Genomic DNA, 18,683 nt, shown 5'->3' on the forward strand with positions numbered 1-18,683 from the left:
CTTTTTAGTGAAACCCAATAGATAGCTTTATTTTCTCTTTGTTTACGCAAATATTGAATGCTTATGTCTTATAAATTTAGTAGGAAAGTACTCTAATGACTTGCTTATGACACCCCATAGAATATATTATGTTTAGTACCTTGGACACTGTAGCTTATTCACTTAAATCTCTGATAAATTGCTAGTTTGGTATGCACAGTCTGGTTAGCACAGTTAGTAAGGTGTTGGGGTTGCACTATCAAATTAAGGCTGTCATTGGTTCAAATCCCATGTTATCATGTTTTTATTTTACTAGTGTGGTTTGTGGCTCTATAATATGAATGCCTATGTCTTTTAACAACAATAATCAAGTCTTCCAATGGACTTTTTAGTGAAACCCAATAGATAGCTTTATTTTTTCTTTGTTTACTCAAATATTGAATGCTTATGTCTTATAAATTTAGTAGGAAAGTATTCTAATGACTTGCTTATGACACCCCATAGAATATATTATGTTTAGTACCTTGGACACTGTAGCTTATTCCCTTAAATTTCTGATAAATTGTGTATCTGGTATGCACAGTCTGGTTAGCACAGTTTGTAAGGTGTTGGGTTTGCACTATCAAATTAAGACTGTCATTGGTTTGAATCCCATGTTATCATGTTTTTATTTTACTAGTGTGGTTTGTGGCTCTATAATATGAATGCCTATGTCTGTTAACAACAATAGTCAAGTCTTCCAATGGACTTTTTATTGAAACCCAATAGATAGCTTTATTTTATCTTCGTTTACTCAAATATTGAATGCTTATGTCTTATAAATTTAGTAGTAAAGTATTCTAATGACTTGCTTATGACACCCCATAGAATATATTATGTTTAGTACCTTGGACACTGTAGCTTATTCACTTAAATCTCTGATAAATTGTATGTCTCGTATGAACAGTCTGGTTAGCACAGTTGGTAAGGTGTTGGTATTGTATTATCAAATTGAGACTGTCATTGGTTCAAATCCTATGTTATCATGTTTTTATTTTACTAGTGTTGTTTGTGGCTCTATAATATGAATGCCTATGTCTTTTAACAACAATAGTCAAGTCTTCCAATGGACTTTTTAGTGAAACCCAATAGATAGCTTCATTTTCTCTTTGTTTACTCAAATATTGAATGCTTATGTCTTATAAATTTAGTAGGAAAGTATTCTAATGACTTGCTTATGACACCCCATAGAATATATTATGTTTAGTACCTTGGACACTGTAGCTTATTCAATTAAAGCTTTGATAAATTGTATGTCTGGTATGCACAGTCTGGTTAGCACAGTTAGTAAGGTGTTGGGATTGCACTATCAATTAAGACTGTCATTGGTTCGAATCCCATGTTATCATGTTTTTATTTTACTAGTGTGGTTTGTGGCTCTATAATATGAATGCCTATGTCTGTTAACAACAATAGTCAAGTCTTCCAATGGACTTTTTAGTGAAACCCAATAGATAGCTTCATTTTCTCTTTGTTTACTCAAATATTGAATGCTTATGTCTTATAAATTTAGTAGGAACGTATTCTAATGACTTGCTTATGACACCCCATAGAATATATTGTTTAGTACCTTGGACACTGTAGCTTATTCACTTAAATCTATGATAAATTGCATGTATGGTATGCACAGTCTGGATAGCACAGTTAGTAAGGTGTTGGGTTTGCACTATCAAATTGAAACTGTCATTGGTTCGAATCCCATGTTATCATGTTTTTATTTTACTAGTGTGGTTTGTGGCTGTATAATATGAATACCTATGTCTTCTAACATCAATAGTCAAGTCTTCCAATGGACTTTTTAGTGAAACCCAATAGATAGCTTCATTTTCTCTTTGTTTACTCAAATATTGAATGCTTATGTCTTATAAATTTAGTAGGAACGTATTCTAATGACTTGCTTATGACACCACATAGAATATATTGTTTAGTACCTTGGACACTGTAGCTTATTCACTTAAATCTATGATAAATTGCGTGTCTGGTATGCACAGTCTGGTTAGCACAGTTAGTAAGGTGTTAGGTTTGCACTATCAAATTAAGATTGTCATTGGTTAGAATCCCATGTTATCATGTTTTTATTTTACTAGTGTGGTTTGTGGCTCTATAATATGAATGCCTATGTCTGTTAACAACAATAGTCAAGTCTTCCAATGGACTTTTTATTGAAACCCAATAGATAGCTTTATTTTATCTTCGTTTACTCAAATATTGAATGCTTATGTCTTATAAATTTAGTAGTAAAGTATTCTAATGACTTGCTTATGACACCCCATAGAATATATTATGTTTAGTACCTTGGACACTGTAGCTTATTCACTTAAATCTCTGATAAATTGTATGTCTCGTATGAACAGTTTGATTAGCACAGTTGGTAAGGTGTTGGTATTGCATTATCAAATTGAGACTGTCATTGGTTCAAATCCCATGTTATCATGTTTTTATTTTACTAGTGTTGTTTGTGGCTCTATAATATGAATGCCTATGTCTTTTAACAACAATAGTCAAGTCTTCCAATGGACTTTTTAGTGAAACCCAATAGATAGCTTCATTTTCTCTTTGTTTACTCAAATATTGAATGCTTATGTCTTATAAATTTAGTAGGAAAGTATTCTAATGACTTGCTTATGACACCCCATAGAATATATTATGTTTAGTACCTTGGACACTGTAGCTTATTCCCTTAAATTTCTGATAAATTGTGGATCTGGTATGCACAGTCTGGTTAGCACAGTTTGTAAGGTGTTGGGTTTGCACTATCAAATTAAGACTGTCATTGGTTTGAATCCCATGTTATCATGTTTTTATTTTACTAGTGTGGTTTGTGGCTCTATACTATGAATGCCTATGTCTTTTAACAACAATAATCAAGTCTTCCAATGGACTTTTTAGTGAAACCCAATAGATAGCTTTATTTTCTCTTTGTTTACTCAAATATTGAATGCTTATGTCTTATAAATTTAGTAGGAACGTATTCTAATGACTTGCTTATGACACCCCATAGAATATATTGTTTAGTACCTTGGACACTGTAGCTTATTCACTTAAATCTATGATAAATTGCGTGTCTGGTATGCACAGTCTGGTTAGCACAGTTAGTAAGGTGTTGGGTTTGCACTATCAAATTAAGATAGTCATTGGTTAGAATCCCATGTTATCATGTTTTTATTTTACTAGTGTGGTTTGTGGCTCTATAATATGAATGCCTATGTCTTTTAACAACAATAATCAAGTCTTCCAATGGACTTTTTATTGAAACCCAATAGATAGCTTTATTTTATCTTTGTTTACTCAAATATTGAATGCTTATGTCTTATAAATTTAGTAGTAAAGTATTCTAATGACTTGCTTATGACACTCCATAGAATATATTATGTTTAGTACCTTGGACACTGTAGCTTATTCACTTAAATCTCTGATAAATTGTATGTCTGGTATGAACAGTCTGGTTAGCACAGTTGGTAAGGTGTTGGGATTGCATTATCAAATTGAGACTGTCATTGGTTCAAATCCCATGTTATCATGTTTTTATTTTACTAGTGTTGTTTGTGGCTCTATAATATGAATGCCTATGTCTTTTAACAACAATGGTCAAGTCTTCCAATGGACTTTTTAGTGAAACTAAATAGATAGCTTTATTTTCTCTTTGTTTACTCAAATATTGAATGCTTATGTCTTATAAATTTAGTAGGAAAGTATTCTAATGACTTGCTTATGACACCCCATAGAATATATTATGTTTAGTACTTTGGACACTGTAGCTTATTCACTTAAATCTCTGATAAATCGTATGTCTGGTGTGAACAGTCTGGTTAGCACAGTTGGTAAGGTGTTGGGATTGCATTATCAAATTGAGACTGTCATTGGTTCAAATCCCAAGTTATCATGTTTTTATTTTACTAGTGTTGTTTGTGGCTCTATAATATGAATGCCTATGTCTTTTAACAACAATAGTCAAGTCTTCCAATTGACTTTTTAGTGAAACCCAATAGATAGCTTTATTTTCTCTTTGTTTACGCAAATATTGAATGCTTATGTCTTATAAATTTAGTAGGAAAGTACTCTAATGACTTGCTTATGACACCCCATAGAATATATTATGTTTAGTACCTTGGACACTGTAGCTTATTCACTTAAATCTCTGATAAATTGTTAGTTTGGTATGCACAGTCTGGTTAGCACAGTTAGTAAGGTGTTGGGGTTGCACTATCAAATTAAGGCTGTCATTGGTTCAAATCCCATGTTATCATGTTTTTATTTTACTAGTGTGGTTTGTGGCTCTATAATATGAATGCCTATGTCTTTTAACAACAATAATCAAGTCTTCCAATGGACTTTTTAGTGAAACCCAATAGATAGCTTTATTTTTTCTTTGTTTACTCAAATATTGAATGCTTATGTCTTATAAATTTAGTAGGAAAGTATTCTAATGACTTGCTTATGACACCCCATAGAATATATTATGTTTAGTACCTTGGACACTGTAGCTTATTCCCTTAAATTTCTGATAAATTGTGTATCTGGTATGCACAGTCTGGTTAGCACAGTTTGTAAGGTGTTGGGTTTGCACTATCAAATTAAGACTGTCATTGGTTTGAATCCCATGTTATCATGTTTTTATTTTACTAGTGTGGTTTGTGGCTCTATAATATGAATGCCTATGTCTGTTAACAACAATAGTCAAGTCTTCCAATGGACTTTTTATTGAAACCCAATAGATAGCTTTATTTTATCTTCGTTTACTCAAATATTGAATGCTTATGTCTTATAAATTTAGTAGTAAAGTATTCTAATGACTTGCTTATGACACCCCATAGAATATATTATGTTTAGTACCTTGGACACTGTAGCTTATTCACTTAAATCTCTGATAAATTGTATGTCTCGTATGAACAGTCTGGTTAGCACAGTTGGTAAGGTGTTGGTATTGCATTATCAAATTGAGACTGTCATTGGTTCAAATCCCATGTTATCATGTTTTTATTTTACTAGTGTTGTTTGTGGCTCTATAATATGAATGCCTATGTCTTTTAACAACAATAGTCAAGTCTTCCAATGGACTTTTTAGTGAAACCCAATAGATAGCTTCATTTTCTCTTTGTTTACTCAAATATTGAATGCTTATGTCTTATAAATTTAGTAGGAAAGTATTCTAATGACTTGCTTATGACACCCCATAGAATATATTATGTTTAGTACCTTGGACACTGTAGCTTATTCAATTAAAGCTCTGATAAATTGTATGTCTGGTATGCACAGTCTGGTTAGCACAGTTAGTAAGGTGTTGGGGTTGCACTATCAATTAAGACTGTCATTGGTTCGAATCCCATGTTATCATGTTTTTATTTTACTAGTGTGGTTTGTGGCTCTATAATATGAATGCCTATGTCTGTTAACAACAATAGTCAAGTCTTCCAATGGACTTTTTAGTGAAACCCAATAGATAGCTTCATTTTCTCTTTGTTTACTCAAATATTGAATGCTTATGTCTTATAAATTTAGTAGGAACGTATTCTAATGACTTGCTTATGACACCCCATAGAATATATTGTTTAGTACCTTGGACACTGTAGCTTATTCACTTAAACCTATGATAAATTGCATGTCTGGTATGCACAGTCTGGATAGCACAGTTAGTAAGGTGTTGGGTTTGCACTATCAAATTGAAACTGTCATTGGTTCGAATCCCATGTTATCATGTTTTTATTTTACTAGTGTGGTTTGTGGCTCTATAATATGAATGCCTATGTCTTTTAACAACAATAATCAAGTCTTCCAATGGACTTTTTAGTGAAACCCAATAGATAGCTTTACTTTCTCTTTGTTTACTCAAATATTGAATGCTTATGTCTTATAAATTTAGTAGGAAAGTATTCTAATGACTTGCTTATGACACCCCATAGAATATATTATGTTTAGTACTTTGGACACTGTAGCTTATTCACTTAAATCTCTGATAAATCGTATGTCTGGTGTGAACAGTCTGGTTAGCACAGTTGGTAAGGTGTTGGGATTGCATTATCAAATTGAGACTGTCATTGGTTCAAATCCCAAGTTATCATGTTTTTATTTTACTAGTGTTGTTTGTGGCTCTATAATATGAATGCCTATGTCTTTTAACAACAATAGTCAAGTCTTCCAATGGACTTTTTAGTGAAACCCAATAGATAGCTTTATTTTATCTTCGTTTACTCAAATATTGAATGCTTATGTCTTATAAATTTAGTAGGAAAGTATTCTAATGACTTGCTTATGACACCCCATAGAATATATTATGTTTAGTACCTTGGACACTGTAGCTTATTCACTTAAATCTCTGATAAATTGCATGTCTCGTATGAACAGTTTGATTAGCACAGTTGGTAAGGTGTTGGTATTGCATTATCAAATTGAGATTGTCATTGGTTCAAATCCCATGTTATCATGTTTTTATTTTACTAGTGTTGTTTGTGGCTCTATAATATGAATGCCTATGTCTTTTAACAACAATAGTCAAGTCTTCCAATGGACTTTTTAGTGAAACCCAATAGATAGCTTCATTTTCTCTTTGTTTACTCAAATATTGAATGCTTATGTCTTATAAATTTAGTAGGAAAGTATTCTAATGACTTGCTTATGACACCCCATAGAATATATTATGTTTAGTACCTTGGACACTGTAGCTTATTCCCTTAAATTTCTGATAAATTGTGTATCTGGTATGCACAGTCTGGTTAGCACAGTTTGTAAGGTGTTGGGTTTGCACTATCAAATTAAGACTGTCATTGGTTTGAATCCCATGTTATCATGTTTTTATTTTACTAGTGTGGTTTGTGGCTCTATAATATGAATGCCTATGTCTTTTAACAACAATAATCAAGTCTTCCAATGGACTTTTTAGTGAAACCCAATAGATAGCTTTATTTTCTCTTTGTTTACTCAAATATTGAATGCTTATGTCTTATAAATTTAGTAGGAACGTATTCTAATGACTTGCTTATGACACCCCATAGAATATATTGTTAAGTACCTTGGACACTGTAGCTTATTCACTTAAATCTATGATAAATTGCATGTCTGGTATGCACAGTCTGGATAGCACAGTTAGTAAGGTGTTGGGTTTGCACTATCAAATTGAAACTGTCATTGGTTCGAATCCCATGTTATCATGTTTTTATTTTACTAGTGTGGTTTGTGGCTGTATAATATGAATACCTATGTCTTCTAACATCAATAGTCAAGTCTTCCAATGGACTTTTTAGTGAAACCCAATAGATAGCTTCATTTTCTCTTTGTTTACTTAAATATTGAATGCTTATGTCTTATAAATTTAGTAGGAACGTATTCTAATGACTTGCTTATGACACCCCATAGAATATATTGTTTAGTACCTTGGACACTGTAGCTTATTCACTTAAATCTATGATAAATTGCGTGTCTGGTATGCACAGTCTGGTTAGCACAGTTAGTAAGGTGTTGGGTTTGCACTATCAAATTAAGATTGTCATTGGTTCGAATCCCATGTTATCATGTTTTTATTTTACTAGTGTGGTTTGTGGCTCTATAATATGAATGCCTATGTCTTTTAACAACAATAATCAAGTCTTCCAATGGACTTTTTAGTGAAACCCAATAGATAGCTTTATTTTATCTTTGTTTACTCAAATATTGAATGCTTATGTCTTATAAATTTAGTAGTAAAGTATTCTAATGACTTGCTTATGACACTCCATAGAATATATTATGTTTAGTACCTTGGACACTGTAGCTTATTCACTTAAATCTCTGATAAATTGTATGTCTGGTATGAACAGTCTGGTTAGCACAGTTGGTAAGGTGTTGGGATTGCATTATCAAATTGAGACTGTCATTGGTTCAAATCCCATGTTATCATGTTTTTATTTTACTAGTGTTGTTTGTGGCTCTATAATATGAATGCCTATGTCTTTTAACAACAATGGTCAAGTCTTCCAATGGACTTTTTAGTGAAACTAAATATATAGCTTTATTTTCTCTTTGTTTACTCAAATATTGAATGCTTATGTCTTATAAATTTAGTAGGAAAGTATTCTAATGACTTGCTTATGACACCCCATAGAATATATTATGTTTAGTACTTTGGACACTGTAGCTTATTCACTTAAATCTCTGATAAATCGTATGTCTGGTGTGAACAGTCTGGTTAGCACAGTTGGTAAGGTGTTGGGATTGCATTATCAAATTGAGACTGTCATTGGTTCAAATCCCAAGTTATCATGTTTTTATTTTACTAGTGTTGTTTGTGGCTCTATAATATGAATGCCTATGTCTTTTAACAACAATAGTCAAGTCTTCCAATTGACTTTTTAGTGAAACCCAATAGATAGCTTTATTTTCTCTTTGTTTACGCAAATATTGAATGCGTATGTCTTATAAATTTAGTAGGAAAGTACTCTAATGACTTGCTTATGACACCCCATAGAATATATTATGTTTAGTACCTTGGACACTGTAGCTTATTCACTTAAATCTCTGATAAATTGTTAGTTTGGTATGCACAGTCTGGTTAGCACAGTTAGTAAGGTGTTGGGGTTGCACTATCAAATTAAGGCTGTCATTGGTTCAAATCCCATGTTATCATGTTTTTATTTTACTAGTGTGGTTTGTGGCTCTATAATATGAATGCCTATGTCTTTTAACAACAATAATCAAGTCTTCCAATGGACTTTTTAGTGAAACCCAATAGATAGCTTTATTTTTTCTTTGTTTACTCAAATATTGAATGCTTATGTCTTATAAATTTAGTAGGAAAGTATTCTAATGACTTGCTTATGACACCCCATAGAATATATTATGTTTAGTACCTTGGACACTGTAGCTTATTCCCTTAAATTTCTGATAAATTGTGTATCTGGTATGCACAGTCTGGTTAGCACAGTTTGTAAGGTGTTGGGTTTGCACTATCAAATTAAGACTGTCATTGGTTTGAATCCCATGTTATCATGTTTTTATTTTACTAGTGTGGTTTGTGGCTCTATAATATGAATGCCTATGTCTGTTAACAACAATAGTCAAGTCTTCCAATGGACTTTTTATTGAAACCCAATAGATAGCTTTATTTTATCTTCGTTTACTCAAATATTGAATGCTTATGTCTTATAAATTTAGTAGTAAAGTATTCTAATGACTTGCTTATGACACCCCATAGAATATATTATGTTTAGTACCTTGGACACTGTAGCTTATTCACTTAAATCTCTGATAAATTGTATGTCTCGTATGAACAGTCTGGTTAGCACAGTTGGTAAGGTGTTGGTATTGCATTATCAAATTGAGACTGTCATTGGTTCAAATCCCATGTTATCATGTTTTTATTTTACTAGTGTTGTTTGTGGCTCTATAATATGAATGCCTATGTCTTTTAACAACAATAGTCAAGTCTTCCAATGGACTTTTTAGTGAAACCCAATAGATAGCTTCATTTTCTCTTTGTTTACTCAAATATTGAATGCTTATGTCTTATAAATTTAGTAGGAAAGTATTCTAATGACTTGCTTATGACACCCCATAGAATATATTATGTTTAGTACCTTGGACACTGTAGCTTATTCAATTAAAGCTCTGATAAATTGTATGTCTGGTATGCACAGTCTGGTTAGCACAGTTAGTAAGGTGTTGGGGTTGCACTATCAATTAAGACTGTCATTGGTTCGAATCCCATGTTATCATGTTTTTATTTTACTAGTGTGGTTTGTGGCTCTATAATATGAATGCCTATGTCTGTTAACAACAATAGTCAAGTCTTCCAATGGACTTTTTAGTGAAACCCAATAGATAGCTTCATTTTCTCTTTGTTTACTCAAATATTGAATGCTTATGTCTTATAAATTTAGTAGGAACGTATTCTAATGACTTGCTTATGACACCCCATAGAATATATTGTTTAGTACCTTGGACACTGTAGCTTATTCACTTAAATCTATGATAAATTGCATGTCTGGTATGCACAGTCTGGATAGCACAGTTAGTAAGGTGTTGGGTTTGCACTATCAAATTGAAACTGTCTTTGGTTCGAATCCCATGTTATCATGTTTTTATTTTACTAGTGTGGTTTGTGGCTCTATAATATGAATGCCTATGTCTTTTAACAACAATAATCAAGTCTTCCAATGGACTTTTTAGTGAAACCCAATAGATAGCTTTACTTTCTCTTTGTTTACTCAAATATTGAATGCTTATGTCTTATAAATTTAGTAGGAAAGTATTCTAATGACTTGCTTATGACACCCCATAGAATATATTATGTTTAGTACTTTGGACACTGTAGCTTATTCACTTAAATCTCTGATAAATCGTATGTCTGGTGTGAACAGTCTGGTTAGCACAGTTGGTAAGGTGTTGGGATTGCATTATCAAATTGAGACTATCATTGGTTCAAATCCCAAGTTATCATGTTTTTATTTTACTAGTGTTGTTTGTGGCTCTATAATATGAATGCCTATGTCTTTTAACAACAATAGTCAAGTCTTCCAATGGACTTTTTAGTGAAACCCAATAGATAGCTTTATTTTTTCTTTGTTTACTCAAATATTGAATGCTTATGTCTTATAAATTTAGTAGGAAAGTATTCTAATGACTTGCTTATGACACCCCATAGAATATATTATGTTTAGTACCTTGGACACTGTAGCTTATTCCCTTAAATTTCTGATAAATTGTGTGTCTGGTATGCACAGTCTGGTTAGCACAGTTTGTAAGGTGTTGGGTTTGCACTATCAAATTAAGACTGTCATTGGTTTGAATCCCATGTTATCATGTTTTTATTTTACTAGTGTGGTTTGTGGCTCTATAATATGAATGCCTATGTCTGTTAACAACAATAGTCAAGTCTTCCAATGGACTTTTTATTGAAACCCAATAGATAGCTTTATTTTATCTTCGTTTACTCAAATATTGAATGCTTATGTCTTATAAATTTAGTAGTAAAGTATTCTAATGACTTGCTTATGACACCCCATAGAATATATTATGTTTAGTACCTTGGACACTGTAGCTTATTCACTTAAATCTCTGATAAATTGTATGTCTCGTATGAACAGTTTGATTAGCACAGTTGGTAAGGTGTTGGTATTGCATTATCAAATTGAGACTGTCATTGGTTCAAATCCCATGTTATCATGTTTTTATTTTACTAGTGTTGTTTGTGGCTCTATAATATGAATGCCTATGTCTTTTAACAACAATAGTCAAGTCTTCCAATGGACTTTTTAGTGAAACCCAATAGATAGCTTCATTTTCTCTTTGTTTACTCAAATATTGAATGCTTATGTCTTATAAATTTAGTAGGAAAGTATTCTAATGACTTGCTTATGACACCCCATAGAATATATTATGTTTAGTACCTTGGACACTGTAGCTTATTCCCTTAAATTTCTGATAAATTGTGTATCTGGTATGCACAGTCTGGTTAGCACAGTTTGTAAGGTGTTGGGTTTGCACTATCAAATTAAGACTGTCATTGGTTTGAATCCCATGTTATCATGTTTTTATTTTACTAGTGTGGTTTGTGGCTCTATAATATGAATGCCTATGTCTTTTAACAACAATAATCAAGTCTTCCAATGGACTTTTTAGTGAAACCCAATAGATAGCTTTATTTTCTCTTTGTTTACTCAAATATTGAATGCTTATGTCTTATAAATTTAGTAGGAACGTATTCTAATGACTTGCTTATGACACCCCATAGAATATATTGTTTAGTACCTTGGACACTGTAGCTTATTCACTTAAATCTATGATAAATTGCATGTCTGGTATGCACAGTCTGGATAGCACAGTTAGTAAGGTGTTGGGTTTGCACTATCAAATTGAAACTGTCATTGGTTCGAATCCCATGTTATCATGTTTTTATTTTACTAGTGTGGTTTGTGGCTGTATAATATGAATACCTATGTCTTCTAACATCAATAGTCAAGTCTTCCAATGGACTTTTTAGTGAAACCCAATAGATAGCTTCATTTTCTCTTTGTTTACTCAAATATTGAATGCTTATGTCTTATAAATTTAGTAGGAACGTATTCTAATGACTTGCTTATGACACCCCATAGAATATATTGTTTAGTACCTTGGACACTGTAGCTTATTCACTTAAATCTATGATAAATTGCGTGTCTGGTATGCACAGTCTGGTTAGCACAGTTAGTAAGGTGTTGGGTTTGCACTATCAAATTAAGATTGTCATTGGTTCGAATCCCATGTTATCATGTTTTTATTTTACTAGTGTGGTTTGTGGCTCTATAATATGAATGCCTATGTCTTTTAACAACAATAATCAAGTCTTCCAATGGACTTTTTAGTGAAACCCAATAGATAGCTTTATTTTATCTTTGTTTACTCAAATATTGAATGCTTATGTCTTATAAATTTAGTAGTAAAGTATTCTAATGACTTGCTTATGACACTCCATAGAATATATTATGTTTAGTACCTTGGACACTGTAGCTTATTCACTTAAATCTCTGATAAATTGTATGTCTGGTATGAACAGTCTGGTTAGCACAGTTGGTAAGGTGTTGGGATTGCATTATCAAATTGAGACTGTCATTGGTTCAAATCCCATGTTATCATGTTTTTATTTTACTAGTGTTGTTTGTGGCTCTATAATATGAATGCCTATGTCTTTTAACAACAATGGTCAAGTCTTCCAATGGACTTTTTAGTGAAACTAAATATATAGCTTTATTTTCTCTTTGTTTACTCAAATATTGAATGCTTATGTCTTATAAATTTAGTAGGAAAGTATTCTAATGACTTGCTTATGACACCCCATAGAATATATTATGTTTAGTACTTTGGACACTGTAGCTTATTCACTTAAATCTCTGATAAATTGTTAGTTTGGTATGCACAGTCTGGTTAGCACAGTTAGTAAGGTGTTGGGGTTGCACTATCAAATTAAGGCTGTCATTTGTTCAAATCCCATGTCATCATGTTTTTATTTTACTAGTGTGGTTTGTGGCTCTATAATATGAATGCCTATGTCTTTTAACAACAATAATCAAGTCTTCCAATGGACTTTTTAGTGAAACCCAATAGATAGCTTTATTTTTTCTTTGTTTACTCAAATATTGAATGCTTATGTCTTATAAATTTAGTAGGAAAGTATTCTAATGACTTGCTTATGACACCCCATAGAATATATTATGTTTAGTACCTTGGACACTGTAGCTTATTCCCTTAAATTTCTGATAAATTGTGTATCTGGTATGCACAGTCTGGTTAGCACAGTTTGTAAGGTGTTGGGTTTGCACTATCAAATTAAGACTGTCATTGGTTCAAATCCCATGTTATCATGTTTTTATTTTACTAGTGTGGTTTGTGGCTCTATAATATGAATGCCTATGTCTTTTAACAACAATAGTCAAGTCTTCCAATGGACTTTTCAGTGAAACCCAATAGATAGCTTTATTTTCTCTTTGTTTACTCAAATATTGAATGCTTATGTCTTATAAATTTAGTAGGAAAGTATTCTAATGACTTGCTTATGACACCCCATAGAATATATTGTTTAGTACCTTGGACACTGTAGCTTATTCACTTAAATCTATGATAAATTGCGTGTCTGGTATGCACAGTCTGGTTAGCACAGTTAGTAAGGTGTTGGGTTTGCACTATCAAATTAAGATTGTCATTGGTTAGAATCCCATGTTATCATGTTTTTATTTTACTAGTGTGGTTTGTGGCTCTATAATATGAATGCCTATGTCTTTTAACAACAATAATCAAGTCTTCCAATGGACTTTTTAGTGAAACCCAATAGATAGCTTCATTTTCTCTTTGTTTACTCAAATATTGAATGCTTATGTCTTATAAATTTAGTAGGAACGTATTCTAATGACTTGCTTATGACACCCCATAGAATATATTGTTTAGTACCTTGGACACTGTAGCTTATTCACTTAAATCTATGATAAATTGCGTGTCTGGTATGCACAGTCTGGATAGCACAGTTAGTAAGGTGTTGGGTTTGCACTATCAAATTGAAACTGTCATTGGTTCGAATCCCATGTTATCATGTTTTTATTTTACTAGTGTGGTTTGTGGCTGTATAATATGAATACCTATGTCTTCTAACATCAATAGTCAAGTCTTCCAATGGACTTTTTAGTGAAACCCAATAGATAGCTTCATTTTCTCTTTGTTTACTCAAATATTGAATGCTTATGTCTTATAAATTTAGTAGGAACGTATTCTAATGACTTGCTTATGACACCCCATAGAATATATTGTTTAGTACCTTGGACACTGTAGCTTATTCACTTAAATCTATGATAAATTGCGTGTCTGGTATGCACAGTCTGGTTAGCACAGTTAGTAAGGTGTTGGGTTTGCACTATCAAATTAAGATTGTCATTGGTTAGAATCCCATGTTATCATGTTTTTATTTTACTAGTGTGGTTTGTGGCTCTATAATATGAATGCCTATGTCTTTTAACAACAATAATCAAGTCTTCCAATGGACTTTTTATTGAAACCCAATAGATAGCTTTATTTTATCTTTGTTTACTCGAATATTGAATGCTTATGTCTTATAAATTTAGTAGTAAAGTATTCTAATGACTTGCTTATGACACTCCATAGAATATATTATGTTTAGTACCTTGGACACTGTAGCTTATTCACTTAAATCTCTGATAAATTGTATGTCTGGTATGAACAGTCTGGTTAGCACAGTTGGTAAGGTGTTGGGATTGCATTATCAAATTGAGACTGTCATTGGTTCAAATCCCATGTTATCATGTTTTTATTTTACTAGTGTTGTTTGTGGCTCTATAATATGAATGCCTATGTCTTTTAACAACAATGGTCAAGTCTTCCAATGGACTTTTTAGTGAAACTAAATAGATAGCTTTATTTTCTCTTTGTTTACGCAAATATTGAATGCTTATGTCTTATAAATTTAGCAGGAAAGTACTCTAATGACTTGCTTATGACACCCCATAGAATATATTATGTTTAGTACCTTGGACACTGTAGCTTATTCACTTAAATCTCTGATAAATTGTTAGTTTGGTATGCACAGTCTGGTTAGCACAGTTAGTAAGGTGTTGGGGTTGCACTCTCAAATTAAGGCTGTCATTGGTTCAAATCCCATGTTATCATGTTTTTATTTTACTAGTGTGGTTTGTGGCTCTATAATATGAATGCCTATGTCTTTTAACAACAATAATCAAGTCTTCCAATGGACTTTTTAGTGAAACCCAATAGATAGCTTTATTTTTTCTTTGTTTACTCAAATATTGAATGCTTATGTCTTATAAATTTAGTAGGAAAGTATTCTAATGACTTGCTTATGACACCCCATAGAATATATTATGTTTAGTACCTTGGACACTGTAGCTTATTCCCTTAAATTTCTGATAAATTGTGTATCTGGTATGCACAGTCTGGTTAGCACAGTTTGTAAGGTGTTGGGTTTGCACTATCAAATTAAGACTGTCATTGGTTTAAATCCCATGTTATCATGTTTTTATTTTACTAGTGTGGTTTGTGGCTCTATAATATGAATGCCTATGTCTGTTAACAACAATAGTCAAGTCTTCCAATGGACTTTTTATTGAAACCCAATAGATAGCTTTATTTTATCTTCGTTTACTCAAATATTGAATGCTTATGTCTTATAAATTTAGTAGTAAAGTATTCTAATGACTTGCTTATGACACCCCATAGAATATATTATGTTTAGTACCTTGGACACTGTAGCTTATTCACTTAAATCTCTGATAAATTGTATGTCTCGTATGAACAGTCTGGTTAGCACAGTTGGTAAGGTGTTGGTATTGCATTATCAAATTGAGACTGTCATTGGTTCAAATCCCATGTTATCATGTTTTTATTTTACTAGTGTTGTTTGTGGCTCTATAATATGAATGCCTATGTCTTTTAACAACAATAGTCAAGTCTTCCAATGGACTTTTTAGTGAAACCCAATAGATAGCTTCATTTTCTCTTTGTTTACTCAAATATTGAATGCTTATGTCTTATAAATTTAGTAGGAAAGTATTCTAATGACTTGCTTATGACACCCCATAGAATATATTATGTTTAGTACCTTGGACACTGTAGCTTATTCAATTAAAGCTCTGATAAATTGTATATCTGGTATGCACAGTCTGGTTAGCACAGTTAGTAAGGTGTTGGGATTGCACTATCAATTAAGACTGTCATTGGTTCGAATCCCATGTTATCATGTTTTTATTTTACTAGTGTGGTTTGTGGCTCTATAATATGAATGCCTATGTCTGTTAACAACAATAGTCAAGTCTTCCAATGGACTTTTTAGTGAAACCCAATAGATAGCTTCATTTTCTCTTTGTTTACTCAAATATTGAATGCTTATGTCTTATAAATTTAGTAGGAACGTATTCTAATGACTTGCTTATGACACCCCATAGAATATATTGTTTAGTACCTTGGACACTGTAGCTTATTCACTTAAATCTATGATAATTTGCATGTCTGGTATGCACAGTCTGGATAGCACAGTTAGTAAGGTGTTGGGTTTGCACTATCAAATTGAAACTGTCATTGGTTCGAATCCTATGTTATCATGTTTTTATTTTACTAGTGTGGTTTGTGGCTGTATAATATGAATACTTATGTCTTCTAACATCAATAGTCAAGTCTTCCAATGGACTTTTTAGTGAAACCCAATAAATAGCTTCATTTTCTCTTTGTTTACTCAAATATTGAATGCTTATGTCTTATAAATTTAGTAGGAACGTATTCTAATGACTTGCTTATGACACCCCATAGAATATATTGTTTAGTACCTTGGACACTGTAGCTTATTCACTTAAATCTATGATAAATTGCGTGTCTGGTATGCACAGTCTGGTTAGCACAGTTAGTAAGGTGTTGGGTTTGCACTATCAAATTAAGATTGTCATTGGTTAGAATCCCATGTTATCATGTTTTTATTTTACTAGTGTGGTTTGTGGCTCTATAATATGAATGCCTATGTCTTTTAACAACAATAATCAAGTCTTCCAATGGACTTTTTAGTGAAACCCAATAGATAGCTTTACTTTCTCTTTGTTTACTCAAATATTGAATGCTTATGTCTTATAAATTTAGTAGGAAAGTATTCTAATGACTTGCTTATGACACCCCATAGAATATATTATGTTTAGTACTTTGGACACTGTAGCTTATTCACTTAAATCTCTGATAAATTGTTAGTTTGGTATGCACAGTCTGGTTAGCACAGTTAGTAAGGTGTTGGGGTTGCACTATCAAATTAAGGCTGTCATTGGTTCAAATCCCATGTTATCATGTTTTTTTTTTACTAGTGTGGTTTGTGGCTCTATAATATGAATGCCTATGTCTTTTAACAACAATAATCAAGTCTTCCAATGGACTTTTTAGTGAAACCCAATAGATAGCTTTATTTTTTCTTTGTTTACTCAAATATTGAATGCTTATGTCTTATAAATTTAGTAGGAAAGTATTCTAATGACTTGCTTATGACACCCCATAGAATATATTATGTTTAGTACCTTGGACACTGTAGCTTATTCCCTTAAATTTCTGATAAATTGTGTATCTGGTATGCACAGTCTGGTTAGCACAGTTTGTAAGGTGTTGGGTTTGCACTATCAAATTAAGACTGTCATTTGTTTGAATCCCATGTTATCATGTTTTTATTTTACTAGTGTGGTTTGTGGCTCTATAATATGAATGCCTATGTCTTTTAACAACAATAGTCAAGTCTTCCAATGGACTTTTCAGTGAAACCCAATAGATAGCTTTATTTTCTCTTTGTTTACTCAAATATTGAATGCTTATGTCTTATAAATTTAGTAGGAAAGTATTCTAATGACTTGCTTATGACACCCCATAGAATATATTATGTTTAGTACCTTGGACACTGTAGCTTATTCAATTAAAGCTCTGATAAATTGTATGTCTGGTATGCACAGTCTGGTTAGCACAGTTAGTAAGGTGTTGGGATTGCACTATCAATTAAGACTGTCATTGGTTCGAATCCCATGTTATCATGTTTTTATTTTACTAGTGTGGTTTGTGGCTCTATAATATGAATGCCTATGTCTGTTAACAACAATAGTCAAGTCTTCCAATGGACTTTTTAGTGAAACCCAATAGATAGCTTAATTTTCTCTTTGTTTACTCAAATATTGAATGCTTATGTCTTATAAATTTAGTAGGAACGTATTCTAATGACTTGCTTATGACACCCCATAGAATATATTGTTTAGTACCTTGGACACTGTAGCTTATTCACTTAAATCTATGATAAATTGCGTGTCTGGTATGCACAGTCTGGATAGCACAGTTAGTAAGGTGTTGGGTTTGCACTATCAAATTGAAACTGTCATTGGTTCGAATCCCATGTTATCATGTTTTTATTTTACTAGTGTGGTTTGTGGCTGTATAATATGAATACCTATGTCTTCTAACATCAATAGTCAAGTCTTCCAATGGACTTTTTAGTGAAACCCAATAGATAGCTTCATTTTCTCTTTGTTTACTCAAATATTGAATGCTTATGTCTTATAAATTTAGTAGGAACGTATTCTAACGACTTGCTTATGACACCCCATAGAACAGGGGTGGCCAGACTTTTGGAGTCGGTGATCTACTGTGAAAGCTAAAAAGCTTTTGTGATCTACCTAGGAGGAATAATAGCG

The sequence above is a fragment of the Pseudophryne corroboree genome, chromosome 2 (genome assembly GCF_028390025.1).
Source record: "Pseudophryne corroboree isolate aPseCor3 chromosome 2, aPseCor3.hap2, whole genome shotgun sequence".
NCBI classification, from domain to species: domain Eukaryota; kingdom Metazoa; phylum Chordata; class Amphibia; order Anura; family Myobatrachidae; genus Pseudophryne; species Pseudophryne corroboree.